This window comes from Cebus imitator, unplaced genomic scaffold, assembly GCF_001604975.1.
Source record: "Cebus imitator isolate Cc_AM_T3 unplaced genomic scaffold, Cebus_imitator-1.0 Scaffold94, whole genome shotgun sequence".
Lineage (NCBI taxonomy): Eukaryota > Metazoa > Chordata > Mammalia > Primates > Cebidae > Cebus > Cebus imitator.
In genome coordinates this window covers 6,641,836-6,662,612 of record NW_016107409.1, presented here as the reverse complement: position 1 = coordinate 6,662,612, position 20,777 = coordinate 6,641,836, and the positions used below count along the sequence as shown (strand labels likewise).

The following is a 20,777-nucleotide window of genomic DNA, read 5'->3' as shown; positions in this document are numbered from 1 at the left end:
GAGCAGAGAGAGAACAGGAAAATAAGGAAATAGATACTATCCTGCTGCCTGTCATTTTTCCTAGGGTCTTTGGGTTCAGTGTACATGAATTCCCCTTTCACAGTTCCTTTTCCTACCCCTGCAGTTTTTTTAGCATCTGCTCCAACCCACTCCCTCTCTCCCTCAAGCAGGTTATCACACAAAACTAGGAATAGAGAAGAAGGGTGTATTGATGCTTATGGCTGTGCAATGGTAGGTGGTTAATTCAGCCACATCATGGATGCAGTTATGTTAAGCAAAGGACAGATAGCATGCTATTAAATGAGGTTTTATCTGACCCATAAAATCCAAAACACTTAAGAATCCATGAATCATAGTCTTGTCATATTCACTGCAGCATCCACTTAAAGGTATTCTAGGTCAGCCTTTCCCCTTCCCACAGTGTATGTAGCATGCCCAGGAGAAGCTGGAGGGCCAGTGGTAAATTGTTTCAATCTCTCTGGCAATATTTTCTAAAATTACCAACGTGCACATCTAGTGACCTAATGATTACACTTTGGTGATTCTCTCTTAAGAGAAAAGAAAAGCATGCCCTAGCATTTAGAAAAATATGTTCAAGCATGCTTATTACAACAAGATGCTCCATGGTTAAAAAAAAATCTAGTAGGAAACAATCTGCATTTCTAGCAATAAGAAATGTTTGAAGAAAGAATGGGAAATATATATTATGGAATATCATGCAGCTATAAAAAAGAATGGGTTAGATCTATATGCATGAACCTAGAAAGATATCCACAGAGATTATTAAGTGGGGAAAAAAGTCAGTTACAGAGTAAAATACTATATGATCAAACTTTAAATCACTAGGGCTTTCCCCAGAGAGTGTCATCATGATAATATCATCTCTAAGTTTAGGCAGCTCATTAGCATATCCATAATGCAAAAGGAAACTGGAATCACAAGTTGGGTTGGTTTCAGTGCAGCTCTTCTTAGACAGGCTGATAGACTTCATAATATGCACAAGTCCCACACAAGCTTATACTATCCTGGTAATCCTCATAAAGTAAATATACCTGTTAGTCTCCAGAGAAATCTCTTTAAGATAGGATTCTGGTTGGGTGTTAGGTTTAGGGGTAAGATGAAACAAAGCATTTCAGATTTGCCTTTTCTAAATATACATGCCCATCTCCCATCACAGACCTATAGTGTAGGTGTTTTTTTTCAAAGAGTTGGGATCTGATTCTGTTGCCCAGGCTGGAGTGCAGAGGCATGCTCATGGCTCACTGCAACCTTGAACTCCTGGGTTCAAGCAATCCTCTGCTTCTGCCTCCTGAATAGCTGGGACTGCAGGCATGCGTCACTACTCTTAGCTAAGTCAAAACAAAAGGTTTTTTTTAGAGATGGGTGTCTCTTTAGGTAGCCTAGCCTGGTCTCAAACTCTTGTCTTCAAGTGATCCTCTCAGAGCCTCAGCCTCTCAAGTCACTGGAACTATACATGTGAGCCACCAGGCCCAGTTCGCAGACCTAAACAGTCTTAATTTCCAGAAGGGTAGAAATGTAAGATCGAGGAGGAATGCCAGAATATATAAAAGCATCTCAGATAATCTGGTCAATCTTTCCCTCTTTTTAAAAATCCAGTTGAAAATAACTATCTTAAAAGTATATACTCTGCTTCAATTACCAAGAGGTAGCTATAATGAAGATAGTGACAATACCATTAACAAAGTTCTAGACACTGATCTAAGGGAATTAATATAAATGAATTCATTTAATTCTCACAACATCCACAAGGGAGGTGTTAATTATTATTATCCCCATTTTATGAGATGGGAATAGGCAGTTAGGGTTAAGAATCATTACATAGCTAGTTTGTGGTAGAGCCAGGGTTCAAGACCTGGGAAGTCTAGCTTCAGTCTGTAGGAACAGATGTGAATCGGAGCAAGCAAAGAAGGTGAGGTTTATGTGCTCACATCAACATCTTCCTGCCCAAGTTTCTCATTTATCTTGTCCCTTGGAAGAGACCTAAAGAGTTGTTCTATTTTTTAGAGCTCACTCACTGCTGCACTTCTAATCACTTAATTGCCCTTGCCCTTTGAATTATCAGTGTTTCTGGAGAAATAGTTCTAAGAAAATATGCTCTGTTATTTCTCTTTCTTTCCTCCTTGAGTTCCTCCCCTGCCATGGAAACAGACTCCTTTGACAGAGAACTGTGCTGAAGTCTTCCACTAGAAGAACGTGCAAAAATGGGCTGAAATTTCATGATGTCCAGTTCTTCTTGACTATGTTCCTAACAGGTGCCAATTTCCATTTAGATTTGTCTGTAAAATTAGCCTGTGAATACTGGCTGGCCTCTGCAATCACTTGCCTAGGGAAGGAGGTGGTGAAAGAGACAGGTGTATATACAGTCTTTTCTCTAAAGAAGGCTTGTTTTCAGTTGAAAATGTGGAAATTAAGACTTTCTTGCCTTCAAGAATTATGATGTTGTGGGAGGAAAAAAATCCTAAGGGTTAGGGGCCGGTTCTGCCACTTTGTTAAATGTCTTCAACTAAGTCGCTTAACTTTCTGAATCTCAGTCCCCTCATTTGTAAAATGGCACCATAAATTGTTGCCTTACTTATTTCACAAGGTTGTTGTGCTCATCCAAAAAAGAACTCAGATCTTCTGGTGCCCATGTTGTTCATTGATCCATCCATAATTTTTTCATTTCTTCATTCATTCATTCAAAATGTATTCTATCTCTCAAGGGTTAGCTAAGTGAAAAATATATGCATGTTGGGAGTTTGGGGGAAGAAAGGGAGAGAAGCACTCCAGGTTGGGAAAGGGCACTGAAGGCAGAGAAAATGAGGCAATTAAGAGGGTGGTATGAACAAGGACCTACAGCAGCCCATGACTCCACATTCTAATATTTTTCATGGTATTCCAATTCCTCTGTGACTATTAATTCTCAAAGTTTCAAGACAAAGCCATCTTTACCTCATCTAAGCTGGGTTCCTTAGCTGATATCTTCTACATCTTGTCTCCAGGCCCCCATGGCTCCCTCCATTAAGTACACAGGTGGTGAGTAGAATCGGTCAATGCTTGCAAGCCAGGCTGCTCCTCAAATGTAGCCATAAGAAAAGAAATCTGTGGGGTGTTTTAAATGAATGCCTGATATAAAGATAAACTTTGGGTATCATATATCAGGGGTTCCCCACCCCCAGGCCACCTATTGGTACCAGTCCATGGCCTATTAGTAACTGAGCCGCACAGCAGGGGTGAGAAGCAGGCAAGCAAGCGAAGCTTCATCTGTATTTACAGCTGCTCCCCATCACTTGCATTACTGCCTGAGCTCCGCCTCCCATCAGATCAGCAGTAGCGTTAGCTTCTCATAGGAGTGTGAACCCTATTGTGAACTGCACATGCCAGGGATCTAAGTTGGAAGTTCCTTAGGAGAATCTAATGCCTGATCATCTGTCATTGCTCCCATCACCCCCATCTGGGACTGTGTAGCTGCAGGGAAACAAGCTCAGGGCCCCCACTGATTCTACATTACCATGCGTTGTATATTTCACTATATATTACAATGTAATAATAATAGAAATAAAGTGCACAATAAATGTAATATGCTTGAATCATCCCAAAGCGTTCCCCCCACTCCCACCCTGGTCTGTGGAAAAGGTGTCTTCCACAAAACCAGTCCCTGGTGTCTATGTTTACCTCATAGGCATCAACATTTAAGAATGATGTGAAAAAGGTTGGGGACCACTATCTTATATGATATATAAAGTACAAGTTCTATGTGTCCCAGGAAAGGATATTAAAGGTAATTCATAGTATCATGGTGTGCGTCTTACTGTATGTTGCTAATACTTTGAATATATAAGGTGCTTCTCTCTGTTCTGTTGGATTTATCTTTGAAGTAGTTCATAAAGGTAAAGATATGAGTATAGAAAACATTCCTTCACTGGCCCTATTTTATAAATGAAAGAACAGAGACTGGAAGCAACCTGTGGCAGATTATGCAGAAAAATCTAGTAGCTGAGCAAACAAGACTTCAGGTTCCCTGGATTCCAGGACAAAGTTGACTTCCCCATCTGAGGGGCTTGATACCTGAGCACAATAGGTTTTCATCGTCACTCCGATTATAATGGTTTCTTTTACTCTGATAATACTGCTGATATTTCTAGAACTAGCTTGTTCATTCATTTATTAATATCATAAACCCCTGACTGGGGGAAAGGGAGTGGAAAGTGGTCAGAAATGGCGTTGGAACCGTAATCAGGAAGCCAGAACCTCCACTGCCTCTAGAGCTAAGTTCAGCGTCAGGCCTTTGTCTCGAGGGCAACGGGAAAACCCTGTAAGGAGGTTTAAGTTGGGGAATGTGGCGATCAGCAGCGTTTGCCAGCAGTCACCCTGGGCTGGAGTGGGCCTGCCAGGAATGGGCAAATCTTGGGACAGGAAATCCAGTCGGAAAATTATGACGATAAAGCAGGTTAGAGATGGTGGTGTCCCAAAAGCAAAGGGGATCCCATCAAGACGTGAGAAGCACCACGTCCTTCTTTCCCCAGATCCCACTGTTTCTAGATTTTTTCCTTCTAGGAGGCCTGCAAATGTCTGTTTCCGGGAGAAAAAGTCGTCCCTGCTATTTGTCCAGCCTTCCCTTGTTCCTGGTCCGGCCCTGCCCCCTTAACATTCAGGAATGAGAGTGGAAGCGGAAGGCCCAGGTCCCGGGGGTCCCAACGCCCAGAATCCACAGCCAGTGAGTGTTCCTTGGGGCGAGAGGGGGTCGAGGTCACTGGCACGGCACCGTGACATCACCAACAGCCTGCAGTTCTCGTTAAAGAGATTTCGCCAGGCCCTTGGACTAACGCCAGGATTCTCCTGCTCCCGCCGTCAGCGCTCTAGGATTAGATAAATCCCCACAGGCAAGGCTCTCTGACGACCCTCAGCAGCTATGAGAGGAACGCCGATTAGCCGGCGGCCTCTAGCTCTCCCACAAGGCCGAGCGCGGCCAAAGGGTAGCTCCGCCCCTGCCGTCTCCCGCAGCTATATTGGCTAATGTGCCTGCCACTCAGCCGCGCGCCCAACCCCGGCCACGGGCCTGGAGGCGGGATCCCAACTCTCCTCAGCTGGGCTCGCCTCGCCTTGCTACTCCTTGTTAGCTGTGTTTGGCATCGTAGTTCCTACGCCTGCCGCGGTTTCGCGACCCACGGCGGACCTGCATAAACATTTTCTAGTTGGAATCTCACTCTGCAAGGTGGCCAAGATAGTGATATTCCTGTTTAACGCCGACAGAAATAAGAGAGAGATTGAGTGACTCTCAGAACCATGTGGCCGGATTTTAAAGGGGTATCTTAACAGTGGCTCCAGACTCCAGATAGACCCGTGTTTTCTGCTCTTAGCATTAACTATGCCTTTAAACCCTTCTGAATTTATTTCGTCTGTGAACTGGGGACAACATAGCCTTCTTGCAGAACTGGTGAAAAATTTAAAAATTAACAGGAATCTAGTATGAGGACCGGCCCGTGGTCTGCTCTTAATGGTGTGTGTGGGACTATGAGCATTCCCAGGTCTTCTGACCTCTAGTCTGGGACTCTTTCGATAAACGAGGGATTCTCAGAGGTCCAGACACTTCGGGAGATCCAGGGGCATCTTCAAGGGGTTCCCTGAGTTTTAAACTGCAGAGAAACACTCTTAAGAGAGATGATAAATATTTCCACCACGCCTGTTACTGATCATGTTTTGTTTTTTGTTTTTTTGTCATCTATTTGCTAGATACTGTTCTAAGTGTTTTTATACATTAAGTCACTTAATCTTTACACTGAACACTAAGGTACATCCTGTTATAATTCCCATTTTACAGACAAGGAAACAGGCACAGAGATGTTAAATGCCTATCCAGATAAAAAGTGTGGGAGCTGTTTTACATTCATGCAATCTAGCTGATAAAGTCACACACATTAATATTTGTACCATATATTATTGTACAAGAGCTGTCTTTGATAATTATTCTTGTGTCACCATTTACAAGATGCCCCTGACTTTTATTAAACTCTCAAAGGGCAGGAGAAGAAAAAAAAAAACAGAAGAACCTAAACCCGAAATCATAGACTACATGCAGACATACAGATGGATGATTAAAAACCCAAGTTGTGCGTGCCATGTTTGGAATTCCATTTTAGCTGAGTGCTTCAGACTATCACATCTCTCAGTGGCTCCCTGGAGTTGCCCACTAAGGAAAAATGATTGAATGACAGGACTGGAATGGAATGTAGCCATCATCTTATCTGACCACACAAACACCTCCCAGGAGATGAATGCCTCACCTCCTCGTGATAATTTTGAAGACTTTCTGAGAAAGTGATAACACTAGCCCATTACCTCACAATCCCAAGGAACACTAAAGTGACTGCAAACCCTATGTGCCTCATTCAACAGGTGTCGCAGAATAAAGGAAAGAAAGATTGGGAGAGAGATGGGAGCTGGCAGATCAGAGGAGACCAAAGACTTAAACTGAAGACTAAACCATGGGAAATGGGAACAAGGACTTATTTGCTTAGAGGTGAAAAGGGTGAATTTACCTACAGGGGAAATCTGAAAGCAGCTCTCCCTGGGAGCCAGGTTAGAGTTCCTCCTAAGGTGTCCTTGGCCTCTGCAGCAGTGGTGGCCTTGAATTACATAGCACATTTGCACACTCAGCTTCTAAATGCCCATAGCAGTCCTGAGTCTTGCCTGAGAGAAATACTCAGGTTCTTGGGCTTCACCTCTCCCTTCTGCCTTCTCTTCCTCCACCTTTCCAGATCAGCCTGGGGAATATGAGGTGTGAGGAGGGAGGCGAGTGGAGGCTGAGTTTTCACCAAAGTTATATGACATTTGAACCAGACTGATGGCAGAAGGAAGATCCTTTGGGAGGCAGACCTATGTTCCGGTCCCTTTTCCTGCCCCTTTGGATTAGTTAGCTCTCAATTCTTATCGCTGGAGGTGGTAAAGAACAGAGAGGAGCAACAGACAACATCAGCCAAGTAAAAGTAGCGCTGAGGGTGGGTTCCCAAGTGATCTGTCAACATCCTGAAATGATATTTTAAGTGACCAGAGAAAATGCAGTCTCCATGAAGGAGGGAATCTAGGGTGGTTCCTGTAAAAAAATATTGGTTTTGACATTTAAGGGGTGAAAGTGACACAGACAAGAAATGAGGCAAGAGGCTGAGAGTCAATGGCACCATTTGCTTTGGAAATGGAGCAAAGTCTCTGGCAAAGGCTGTGAAGCTCACAAAAGCTTGGTCCTGGGGCAAGGTGGGAGGATTGGCCTCATAGGACAAGAGCATGGCTGCAGAGTTAAAGGCCCAAGGACAATCAATATGAATTGGGACTTCACCAAACTACCATCCCCCAAACCCCTCCATCCAGCCACTGAACAGTCTCTCTATGGCGTGAATAATAGCTATTGTGCCATTTGGTATGCAAAGACAATTATTGTACATCGGTTTTGTACTGGGCTTTTGCTAATTGGCTGTAAATGCTAACCTTTCTTAAGTGACTCTAAAAAGGATGATTTCTGCACAACACTAATCATTTGTGGACCTAGCCAGGAAGGCTGAAAGAAGCAGCAGGCTTAGCAGACTCTTCTGAATAGCTTTGGAGACATAAGCCAGGGAAACCCAGAATGAGGTAAGAAAACCACTCCTCTCATTTGTAACCTGGAACATTGAATATGGACACTTTGATGTTCACCTTGGCACCGTTAGTATTGAGCAGATTTGTTAAGTATTAGTTCGAACTGTATGATGTGCTGGTATTCAGCTGCTTTTGATGCACAAAACACAGCAATTTCCTATGGCTGAATCTAATACAATCCTTAGATAATAAGATTCTAAGAGATGTTAACTTAGTTGATTGAGGGAGAAAACTGAGGAATTTTGAGGGGCCTAGATCTGTAGGAGTGAGTGTTCCCAATTGTAAACAATTCATTAAAAAGAGGCATGCAGGATCTCTAGTTAAAAATTCTAGTTTCATTTATTTATTCATTCATTGTAACAATATTAAAGATCATTGAACATCTCCCATGCATCAGTCACTGTGCTAGAGAGACAATAAAATGATGGTCACTGCCCTGAAGAAACACACAGAATAGCAGGAAATGAGTGAGGATGGTACAATGGACAGGACTCTAGGGAGGGTCCTAGGAGAACAGGAGAGGAAAGCAGAGAAGGATTGTGGGGAAGGAAAGGAGGAAGACAAGGAGCGGTGTGGTCTTAGCCAAAGAAGGTTTTGATGTGGGAAAGACAAGTAATAATTAACCAAATAGGCAAGGCAGGAAGGAAAGTTCCAGACAAAACCAGGCAGAGATGACCATATGATTTAAAGAAACAAGCTATATTTAGAGTGAATATAGGTGTATTAAGTCTACAGAAAGGCATTTATCAAACGGCTTTAGGTGTCTCAAAGTCAGAAACTGTGTCATACTTATGTTCATATAGTCAGTGTTATGTCTAGGACCATACCTAGCACATGGTAGGTGCTTGGTAGATATTGAAATAAACTGGCCTGGGGGGGAAAAAAGCCTGAGATTGAAATATATCACAAATTTAAAAGAACCTTTTTCTTTCCTGCTCCCACTAGTCTGAATTGATGAGGTTTCAATATAGTATTTGAAATGTTATACATGAAAACATTCATTTGCAACCTATCTCTAGAAAGAGATGTGGTTATGTAACCTTTTAATCTGTGTGTCTAAGTAGATGTCAAAAGTATGTCTTGCCTTGAAGACTGTCCTAAGTCTGTTCAATGTTGCTATAATAGAATACCTGAGGCTAGGTAATTTAAAAAGAAAAGAGGTTTATTTAGCTCACAGCTCTGCAGTCTGGAAAGTATGAGAAGCACGGTATCAACGTCTGCTAAGCAACTGGTGAGAGCCACGTGCTGAGTCAAAAAACATGGCAGAGAAGGTCAAAGGGGAGGTGGACACTTGTGAAGAGAGGCAAAACCTAAGGGGCTCCTGGTTTTATGCCAACCCACTCTTGTGGAAACTAATCCATTCTCACAAGAGGTAGTCTATCTTTCCCAGAGCAAGAACTCAGTCATTTGGTGAGAACCACAACAAACCATTTATGAGGGATCTGCCCCCATGACCCAAATAACTCCCATTAGGCCCCACCTCCCAACACCACCACATTGGGGATCAAATTTCAACATGAGTTTGGTGGGAACAAATAAACCATACTTGGAAACAAACCATATTCCAAACCATAACAAAGCCTTTGGTTCCTTATTTTGAATAGTTGCTGTGTACTCTCCTTAGGCCAGGTGATATAACAGGCTTGTGACCACAGTGGTAAATAAGACAAATATAGACCCTGCCTTCAGGAGTTTAATATTTAGATAAAACAGTTATTATCTGTTAATTTGCCTAGATGAATCAGGGAAGGCTCTCAAATGAAGCAGCCTCTGGAAGACAAGGGCATTCCAGGGAGGAAGGGCAGCATATGCACCAGCGTGGAGGTGAGAGGAGACAGCATGATGTTCCTGGAGAAGAACAAATAATGAGTGCTACACAGGGCTATTGGAAACGAGAAGGAAATGTGGAAGAAGAAGTTACAAAGATGGGCAAGGGTTAGCTCTTGAAGTGTCTTGAAAAGGAGTTTGTATTTTATTTTGTAGTCAATGAAGAGCCATTGCAGAATTTTAAATAAGGAACCAAAAATAGAGTCTGAAAATAGAGGCGCAGAGACCAGTAAGTTGGTGGTTGCCAATCAGTAGTCCAAGGAAATGATAAATGAGCAGAGCCATGATCAGGACCAGAGAGGAGGCAACAGAAGAGAGATGCTCAGGATACAATTGATGGACTTCAAGAGTGTCTGGAGGTGGGGCACTGGAGAATAAGTGACATGAAGTGATCTAGATTGACTTCTGGGCCTACAATTCAGGAAAGTGGGTGGGAGGTGGCATTCAGAGAGACCAGGAGCACTCCTTAGCTTTCAGAGCCCAACACACAATCGCCAACAGCTGACTTATGACTAAGATCTTGGGGTTCTTGAATCACCAAAACACTGGTATTTTTAGAATTTTACATTCTTACAGCCCAAGAGAACCCCATGCAAAGAAAAAGAAAAAAAAACCTTAAAAGTAAAAGCATTTAAAAGGCTCCAACTTCTCCCAAACTCCTCCTCTTTTCTGACTCTCCCCAATTGTATAGTCAAAGCAATAATAGCAGCCACATATTAAGTCATTACCATCTATAGCCAAATAACTACAAAACCACAAGAGAGCAATGAAAATGGCCGTAAAGGCACAGAGTAGTAATTATTTTCCCATTAGCACCAGCTACACTAATATCAACATAGAACAATTAACATTCCTAACCTCATAATTAGGCCATAACCTCTGCATGTCTTGCCAGAGTAGACTGATGAATGGCAGAGGGGGAATAAGTAAAAATAAGGCAGCCGTGCAGTGAGACCACTGCATCCTGACATTGTCTGCGGGTGAGGCACAGTGCTGTTGTATAGAAAGGCAGTGGGAGAACCCAGTTGTGATTTCCACTGATCTAGCCAGTCCCCAACGAAAAACTATCTAATTCAGCAGCACTTTCTTTGAGTCCCAGGGAGTGAGTGTTTGAGTGGGAGAAAAGCTATAGCAGTAATAACACAGGAGGCAGAGTCCTTTGCATTTATATCTCTTTATTCAGTCCATCACTAGGCAACCATTCTTTGTGCTTAAAACTACACATCTTTGTACATGTGATACCTTATTCTTTGAAGTAATCATTTTGGTTTGCAGTGTGCTAGGGGATATCTATTCTATTTATTTCTGTTTAGGTCAACCGCAATGAAGAACAAGCCATTTTGATCTCCATCCTGGTTTATATCTTCTGTGTTCTCAAAGCATCATATTATAGAATGGCTCACAAATTCTTTTGCAATTGCCTATTTATTTGTCCATTTCTCCCTCCAGACTGTTAGTTCCCAGAAAGCATGTCTTATCTATGTTAGTGGCTACATCCCCAGTACCTGGCTATGTGGACAACGCTCCATAACTGTTGGAGGAATAAATGAATGAAGGAGTGAGTGAATGAGTGAATGTTTTCCCTGAAATTCAAGCCTTGGTGGTTGAACTTGTGATTATTTGGTTTACGGAAGAGGCTAGGCTGATTGAATGCACTTGGCCAGGCAGAATTTAGCAAAATGTAACACAAAGATGAGTACACCAGCCTCGCTGATGGGGAGGTTAGCTGTGGATGAGCCAAGTGCCAGCTGCCAGCTGCAGTTGCAAGACCATGTTCTTCTAGCTAGGAACATTCTGTGGCAGAGACTCACCCAGGGGTCTGAATATCAGAATCACAACCAGAAAATGGCTCATTATTGCACAGGCAAAGAATTGGGGGCTCTCTCCAAATAACAGTGTCTTAAAGTTAGGTTCCCTAGAAGCAGAGCCTAAGACAAAGATTCTTGTCCAAGTGATTTATTGAGCTCAGCTCTCAGGAGAAAGGAAGTGAGAGGACCATAATAGGCAGGGAGAAAAGAAAGAGGAGAGCTCAGCTGGAGACTGGCTGCAGCATGATCACCTGTGGATCAGCCACTGGCTGTGGGCTATCCCCCTGGGGGCAGGAACCATAACCTTCTAGTGAACGCAGCTCTTATTTCAGTAGAGAGCAATTCTCTGGAAAAATGGGTAGCTGTAAGCTGTTGACACTCAGCATCCAGAGCTGGAGGATGGGTGCATGGCTTGTAAAGGTTCTCGGGGCATGGCACCTCCAGCATCTGCTAGAGTTGGATAGTGTGAAATATTGTCATAGTGTTCACTACCGATTATTGAGCACCTACTATATGCCAAGTGCTGTGCTAAATATATGTATTTGCTCATATACTCCTTTGGATATACCTGTTAGAAAGGTAATATACTAGCATTTCCATCCGACAGATGAGGAAACTCAGATTCATGCTTGGAATGTTTTCTTTCTGTCTCTACATTCCCATGATGGAATCAGGATGTTGCACATCCAACTGGCCTGAATTCCTTGCATTCATGCTATTCATGAATCCCACCGATGCTTTTGAACACCTATTATGTACCAAGACTAGGCTAGACTCTAGGGATATATCAGTGAAATGATCGTCTTGGACCCTATCAGCAAAGGATAAGCCTTAGGCCTGGATCCAATGTGATCAAATTTTAAAATACTATTTGGACATCTGCTATGTACATTCTGATTCATCAGGCCTTGATCAAGAAAGAATCCAGACTACATGCCCCTTTAAAAATTCACTTGAATCCCTCACATAAAACATGCCACTAGATTGGGAAAACCTGTTTTTGATACTTCATACAAACCAAGCATGGCAGGCACCTTCCCTGTGCATGAAGGAGATTAAACTTGGTGATCTCTAAATTCCCTTCCAGGTATCACATCCTTACATTCCCACCTCTGACATTCACAGTGCTCATGGCTATACCTTTACTGGGCACTGTGATGGTCTGTTTATGTGTCAACTTGGCTAGGCAATAGCCAGTTAATCAAATACTCATCTAGGTATTGCTATGGCAATATTTTGTAGATGTGACTAACATTTACAATCACTTGACTTTAAGTAAAGGACATTATTGTCACTATTCTGGGTGGACCTCATTCAATCAGTGAAAAGCCTTAGCAGCAAAACTGAGGTTTCCTTGAGGAAGAAGAAATCCTGCCTCTGGAGTATACCTTGATCTCTGTCTGAGTTTCCAGCCTGCCAGCCTACACTACAAATTTTAGACTTTCAAGCCACTCCCACAATCACTTAAGTCAATTCCTTGAAATAAAACTCTCCCTCTTTCTACACACACCACACACACACACACACACACACACACACACACACACAGAGAGAGAGAGAGAGAGAGAGAGAGAGAGAGAGAGAGAGTGAGAGAGACACATACCCCTCTCCTGTTGGTTCTGTTTCTCTGGAGAACACTGAATGACACAGGGACCCACTATGTACTTTTCTTCTTGTAATATCATCTGATGTATACAGTTTTACAGCTTATGATATGCATAGTTATGGCCCATCTGGGTTACTAGTAGGCAGATTAATCCCATGTTTAGAGTTAACAAAACAAGAGTACCAGAACATGATAAAAATTCATCTTCAGTTAAATTAACCAGAATTTTCCAATAAGAACATGCAGAAATTTTGCTTACACATAAATTCTGTTTTGTTTTTTTTTTTAAATATCTATATATGGATAGGAAGGACTATAATCATTTCAGGTTGGAGCCCCTAAATGTATTGATCCAGCTCTGTACATCTCCAAATAGAATATAAGCTCCATGAGGTCAGAGGCCAACCTTTGGTTTCTTTATGAACCTATAGTACCCAGTATGATGTTTCACAGATAATCACATACATAGGAGGTGCTGAATCAACCTATTATTTTCCTTTTGTTTTATTTTCCAGAATATATTAACTTTGGGAAATGGGAAACAGGCTCAGAGAAATGCAGATTTGTTTGTTTTTAGGCAAATTGATTTACCATCTCCAAAGGAGAGGCTATTGGCTGTTTCCTCCATATAGCTAGAGATTTATTGTCTGAAAGCAGTCCAGAGACCAGCCCTTCTCTTGTTTCCATTGGCAGGTCCTGGGAGTCCAGCTGACTGACATGTGTCAGGCTTTGTGAGTGTTTTAAGAGAGATTCATTTTACAACAGCATATAGGGAGGCTGTCCCAAGCCAGCAGCAAGCATTGTTGGCAATGGAAAGGATTAAAAGGACTTTTGAGGAGACTCAGAGTCTAGACTTTTTCTTGAACACAACCTGGAATAGCAGTGTGATGTGTAAACAGCAGGTGTCCAATAAATTTGTGTTTATAGACCAGCTGAGCCTTGACCCCTGAATAATTAACACCCCTGATGGAGTACATAGAGGGGATCCAGATCCTTAAGCAAATAATTCCAGCTTCAGGTGAGAATCTATCAACTTGAAAAGAGTCATTTAGGCCATAAGAAGGGACTTCACATTGAGTCCAGCCTGTGGTGGGAAACTTCCACTAACCTGAGTGTGTACCCTGGTGTCTCTCAAACCCAACCAAAGACAAAACTAGTTGTGCAGCCTGACATTACAGAAATAGAGGATAGAACTCAGAGCCCAAGAGAAACATATGGAAAGGCTTCCTGAATAAGAAAATTAGGAGAATTGTAAGACAACTGTGTGTAGGGGTACCTAAAAGGCAATGAAGAGAGAAAAGCAACAGAAGAGCCAAATGAACTCCATCTCCTATGCATCTCTGAAAGGTTTTCCTGTAGCTCCAATAATGTTGCCCACTTCTTGGTGGGCCTTGCTGGCCCTGGCCTTCCCTCCTTCCATTCAGTCCCCTCCACACTGGCCAGAGTGAGGCTCTCTACCCGCTCTTTCTACCTAAAACCATTAATGAAAAGCCCACATCCTTCACAGGACACTCGGAAGCTTTCATAACTAGTCTCAGCTTCTCTCCAGCTGCATCCCATCACTACGCCTTCCCCCAGATGTTGTTTGGTTGCACAGAACTATTTCATGTTACTTTAAGTACTCCATGTCCTTCCAGCTTGCAGGCCAAAAATGCCCTTAGCCAACCTTACAGAAGCTCACCAACCCTTCAAGGCCCACTTCAAAGCTAGCTCCCAACTCCTCTGGCTGAATCCATCAGCCTGTCTTTGATGCTTTCCTTATACTCACTACTCTCTATGGATATTGTATTCCAACTGTTTATATAGTATATTAACACTTTAATTCTTATCGGCGTGTGAGCACCTCAAAATCTCTGGGCAATGGTTCATTATTTTTAAAAATTATTTGTGCCTTGTTCCATACTTGTCACTTAGTAGGTCCTCAATAAATAGAGTTTGGAATTAATCAACCAAGTGACCTATATTGCCAAGCCTGCCCTGTAGCTCACACTCAGGCATTTCTCTCAAGCTCTTCCTCCATTTGACCCCATCTGAAAATTGAAGCTCGTTAAGTGTGTCTGATACCACTGCCACAGATTTCCATATATGCCCCATGCCTTCCACACAGACTCTGTGCTCATGTTGGAGGAAATAAGCATCTCAGGCTGTACCACACCCAGCACCAAGCAATGTGAATATGGGGTGTCCAATAAACACTAATTATTTTAATGATTTGTGATTTTTTCTGCCATTCGGTTATGTGCTTTGAAAAAAAGAGATAATGGCACAGAGTCAAAGGCCCATCGAATTGCAGGGAAATCCACTCGTTGGTGGGGGACGTTGGGTGCACTCTCTGCCTTCCTGCAGTCATTCTCTACCCACTGTGGTGGGGAGGGGGTAGCCCTCAGACACACAGGGATCTATCCTACTGCAGGGCCCTGTTTGCAGAGGGGCTGATAAGTGACCTCTCCCAAGTCAGGTGTAGCCTTTAAGCCAGGAGAGAAGCAAGAAACATGTTCTGGCACCCAGTTCCAGGCCTCCAAAGGCCTTGCCTCATTTGAGTGGGCGTTGCTCTTCAGGTCGAACTGAGTTGTAGTTCAGCTTAAATCAACATTCAGAAGGAGCCATAACAAACGACAGCTTTTCATTGCTGCTGTAACTCCATAAGCAAGATTATCTAAGCAATTAGAGGGTAATTATTGTCTACAATCAGAAGGGGAGAAGTGTCAGAATGAGGCAAGCAGAAGCAGTGACATGATAGATAATTTATTAGATGGTGAGGCCTTTGTGAGAAAAACACCCAAATGCCACAAGTGCATCCCCATGGAGCTTCAGGGCGGCAGGAGCCAAGGATGCAGAAGTATAATTGCTTTGTATCTACTCCGATTTGAGCTTCATCAAATCCTTTGGCTCCCAAGGCATTCTGCAGCAGATGTGTGCACAATATTCCAGCATTGGGACTTGTTTCTGCCCATACTGCTAGGGGGCCTGAGAGTCTGAGGGTCTGCAAAGCCTCCAAACCCTTTCCTTCCTTCCAGGCCTCAGGGTCTGTGCTGGCCACCCTCCTATACAGCCTTTACCTGGCATTCTTGCTAAGTTATTTGGGGGCTCCAACCTTGACTCTTTTTATTCCATGCTGATTTCTTCTGGGCTCTGAACCTTGCGTGGAAACATGCACTGCTAGTAATAAACAAAGAGTAATCATGTTAAAAAAAAATGAATTTGCTGACCTAGGAGAGAACAGCAGAGCTTAAGGGCTTTTGTAGGATTCTGAACAGCCACCTGTCTGTCCAGCCATCATCCATCCATGCATTCATCCATTCAATAAAACCCTTTTGTGCTCACTGTGCTCAAAGAAACAGGAAAGTTTTGCCCTAAGTTAGTTCACAGCAGAGTGAAATACAGACTAGAAACCAAATAAGCACAATGAGGTAATTGGAAGATAAAAAATCATTCTCTTCTACCATAAACCATAAGGCCTTAGAAATAGGTATACTCACACACTCCCTCATGACAAGGCAATAGCTTATACATGAGATTTCAGCTTCCCCAGAGGAGCTAAATAAGTGAAACCCACTGCTGCCAGTGTTTGGTCATATAGAAGGCACTAAAAAACCTATGGTAAACAAAAAAGCCAGTGATTGCCCCACCCTCCAACACACACACACACACACACACACACACGTCTGATGTGACCTAGCCATACTATTGTACCTCTCTGACACAATAAGCTGTTTCATACCTTTGCTGTCTTCATGTTTGTTTTCTAGGGCTTGATCTGCTTGGTGAGACCTCAGCAGCTTTGGAACCTGTTTTTCTTGAGACCTCTCCAGAATCTCCTGGCCAGATTCAACCTCTGCCATTACTGTGCCTTGTCCAGATCTTCCTTGCACTTAGCACCCTGGTGCATGTGTATGTGATCACAGGCCAGCCCATGAGTGTGCACTTGGAAAGCTCACTCATCCTTAAATCCATGAGGCCCAGAACAAAAACAATCAGATGTTCTGAAAAGTATCTGTGTTGAATACTCAAGTATCTTCCTGTTAAATTACTCTTCTTGATCTGTCTCTCATTTTCAATTATTCATTAACTCAGTTTCAGACATTTATTGAGCACCTGCTATATGACAGACATTATGCTCAGCCTACCTGTCATAGTCTCTTTCAATAAGAATCTTCTAAACCTGCATCTTAAAATTAACTTTGGGGGTTGTGCTGATAGTGTGTATTCAAGTCTTGTGATGAACAAGAGGAAAGATATATCATTTTACATTTGCACACGTGATATAGTTTTTATAAAGCATCTTCAAACCCTTTGGTTAAGACCTCTCACAGTTGAGCATGTAGAGTTGTGCTGAATTCTAATCTAGTGAACCATGGGAGGCAACATGGTTTGAAAATCTGAGCTATGTGTCTTTTCTGGAGTGAGCACATGCATCCCCTAGCTCCTGACCCCACTTTGAAACAGAGATGGATGACAAATGGTATCAGTGTCACTCAAAGAGTTGTAAGTGGCAGCCAGCTACTCCTCTGCATAATGATCACTTCGTGTATTCATTTTCCTCTTTTCTCATTTTGCTGTCTCCCATTTCCGATCTTCCCTTGCTTTCTGCTTTCTCTATTTCTGATGACTTTATCTTCCCATACGTTCATGCCCTTGAAGGATATTGCTTGGCACCCACCACCCGGCATTTGAGAGCTTTGCTTCCCCTTTGCTTCTAGGCTGGATTAAACCCACATTCCAGCATGTAGTATTGGTGTTGTAAGGAGCATCAGAACTGGCACAGCCTCTGTGTCCTCAGGCTGCTGATCATTCCATTCCACATCAGACCTTCTGAGGTGAACGAGCTAAACCAGCAGTACAGGTCTGGGCCATAAACAAGGCAGAACCCAGGAATGAGCCATTGTTGCTTTGTCTGGTTTCAGCACTCAGCTTTGTACAAGTCAGACAAGACGCCTGGACAAGGAGCCTGGGCTTCTGCCCAGAGTTTCATTTTTCACTGTCACAAAGCCACAGAATGGAAGCAGAAAGGCAACTCTTGCCTTTCACCTCCTTGCACACAGAAAAGCCTCCTCAGCCTAGCATCAGCTTCCCCAAACACCGCCCAGGGGGGCAGTGAATGTTAACTGGTCCTGATTTATTGGAGCAGAAGAGGAAAAGAAATGGCAGGCCCTAAATGTCAAAGCAAGAAGTGTGGCCTGGCTGTAAAGAGAGCTGAGAGTGTGCGCTGGGATGGGTCACGTGACTAGGATTCTCAGGCCAGGAGAGACCAGGAGCTAATTCAAGTGGGAAGTGTCAGAAATGCAAAGTTGGCTGTAAAAATGTCAAGAGCAAGGCAGGGAATAAGGCAAGAGGAAGGGTGCCTTCTGTTTTGTGGGAGGCAGGTTTCAAAATGTTAGGAGTGCGCATTTGCTTTCATGTGTCTGCATGGTTACAAGTCAAATCTGCTGTCTGCTGGAACGCAGGAGAACTGATAGGAATGCAGCATCCAGGAACCTGATCCTACTCCAGGGAGTTCTGATGCTACCTTCCTATGCTGCAGAGAACTCTCTGCTGCAGTGCTAAGAGAAATTTAGACAGTAAGTCAATTCAGTCATGCCTGGTGAAAGTGAGCTCTTACAGGTGTGGCTTGCCTGGTGAAAGGTAATGAGGAGTAGCTGAGGCTGTACCTGCTCAGAAGCCCATGTGCTCAATAAGAAAACTCCAAGCTTGCTTCAATTTGGCATTATTTTTAATGAACATTCACTGTTTTAATTCCGTTCACTGTTTCTCATTTATTTGAGATGGGGTCTCTGTCATCCAAGCTGCAGTGCAGTCGTGTTATCTTAGCTCGCTGCAGCCTCAAACTCCTGGGCTCAAGTGATCCTCCCACCTCAGCCTCCCCAGTTGAGGCCACAGGTGTCCACCCATCTTCATTCTTTGTTTCTTATCCTTGCCACCCTACTGCAGGTGTCCTCCTGGAGAGTCTCATCTCATCCAGGAAGACACCTGCAGTAGGGTGGCAAGGATAAGAAACAAAGAGAGAGGCAGGTTAGCTGATAAAGGGAGTGTTCAGGAGCAGGATGCTACAGAGAGCACTTGGGTTGTACTTCCCCTGGAGTCCCTCTCAAAGGCTCAGTGGAAAACACCTTGATTTTCCTGTTGGCAGGGAAAAAGAAAAAAGCATAAACTGTTTTTTTTTTTTTAACAAGCTCCATCCTTCATTGGTTAAGGGTTGCTCCAGGCACCTTTAACTTTGATGCTCTTCTGGGCTGCCCCAAGCAAGGGCTTAGCAAATTTCTGTGGCCAGAAAAAGCCATCAGGCAGAGATGCAGAAGCTTTAAGTAAGAAGCCAGTGTGTCCATGAAGCTGCAGATGACCTGCAAGGGAATCTGCTCCATCCACCTGCAATAGCCATCATGACAGTAATGTCTTTTCACCTGTGTGCCCAGACATGTGCACATGTGCACACACATGTGCACGCAAGTGTATGCGCGCGCACACACACATGCACACAAATGCATATTGCTGTACCTTTTTCTCATTTGTACTCCCTTTACCGACCATGTAAAAATTGAGTTTCCAAATAGTCTCAGCCCTCCTGAGCCATGATAAGCAAGCAGAAGCAGTATCTGTAGCCCCCCAGGCCCCAGCCACTCCAATGGAAATCCATGCCAGTTTCCAACTTCTGCCCAGCTGGAAAGGCTAGGACTTGTGTTGGCTGTTTTGCTTAAGCCCTGCTGAAGGGCAACATGGGGTGATGGGAAAAACTGGAACAGATGTCAGGAATTTGAGGTTTCTTGTGTCCCATCCGCCAGTAATTTAGATAACTTCTTTAGTTGACCTCTAGAACTTAGTTTCTCCATTTGTAGAACTAGAGTAATAACACCTGCCCTATTTACCTCCAAGAGTCATAGGAAGACTCAAAAGCAGCCAATTCATATACCTGGGATAATCCTCACATGCCAGAGAAGTTCCTTGCAAAGCCTTATCCTGTTCAATCTTAGCCTAATTACATTGGTTTTAGGCTTGAAGCAGGGACCTTGTTGGCTGACCTCTCAAAGCCTCCCTTTACCTCGTTCCCATGTGTAGCATTCTGTTCTGAGAGCACAGAATGTCCTCTGGTCTAAAGGAAACTGGGTCATTGTTTGCAATCATTCCAAGCAGATCAAGTCAAGGATCAGGATATTTTGAAGGCACACAAGGAGTCCTTTCGGGAGACGGGCATGACGGGCTTGCTTGCAGCCTGAGTGGTGACCAGCCCCTTCCATCTCTTCATTTGCTCTGTATCAAATAGCAAATTCCAGAATCACTATACAGAGTGATGGATGGGGCAACAAAACTCACCCAAAATATTAATAGGCACCAATGAGGGCACCAGCTGTTGTGCTTACTGTGTGTCATTAAGGCCTGCGTGATGTCAACAGAGAAGCCATTGTTGGCTGGATCTGCCTCCTCCATCTCAACCAGGGAGTGCTTGTCAATCACTTAGGAAGAACTGCCCTAAAGGGTGAGTGTGGTTCCCAAAGGTTGGAAAAACTAACAATTCCGAAAGAGGACTCAAGGTTTATTAGACCATCAAATACTGGAGTTGATGCTGAAGTCTATATCAATGGTAACAATACCCAGTGTGTATTCACTGTGGGCCCAGCCAATATCTTAGGGAAGTAATAGTGGGGGGAGGGGTGTTGAGCCCTTCTATACAGGCTCAGAAAGAAAGGCTTTTATCATTTATTTAGAAACAATGGAAACAAAGTAACACTCTGGGACAGAAACTTTGTCAGTCTGGGAGAGGCTTGAAGGAGACTCTAAACTGTTCCCAGAGTGAATTCCCATGTAAACCTAAAGAATGCTGATGGAGAGAAGCCACTGCGCAATCTTTCTTTTAAGCCACATAATATCTTCCTGCCGGAACAGAGTTGTTCTTGGCACTTGGAAATAAATGT

General features: G+C 43.4%; 2 long non-coding RNA genes across 2 annotated transcripts; one reads left to right on the top strand and one right to left on the bottom strand.

Moving 5' to 3' along the window:
• Positions 1–5,757: 5,757 nt before the first annotated feature.
• LOC108309601 lies at positions 5,758–16,058 on the top strand. Its single transcript, XR_005201464.1, has 4 exons — positions 5,758–6,579; positions 9,616–9,688; positions 10,773–10,911; positions 15,634–16,058. It is a non-coding gene; the product is annotated as an uncharacterized LOC108309601 (long non-coding RNA).
• Positions 9,308–19,969, bottom strand: LOC108309602. Its single transcript, XR_001827413.2, has 3 exons — positions 19,778–19,969; positions 15,933–16,032; positions 9,308–9,480 (listed from the first exon to the last, which is right to left on the bottom strand). It is a non-coding gene; the product is annotated as an uncharacterized LOC108309602 (long non-coding RNA).
• Between the last annotated feature and the right edge of the window lie 808 nt (positions 19,970–20,777).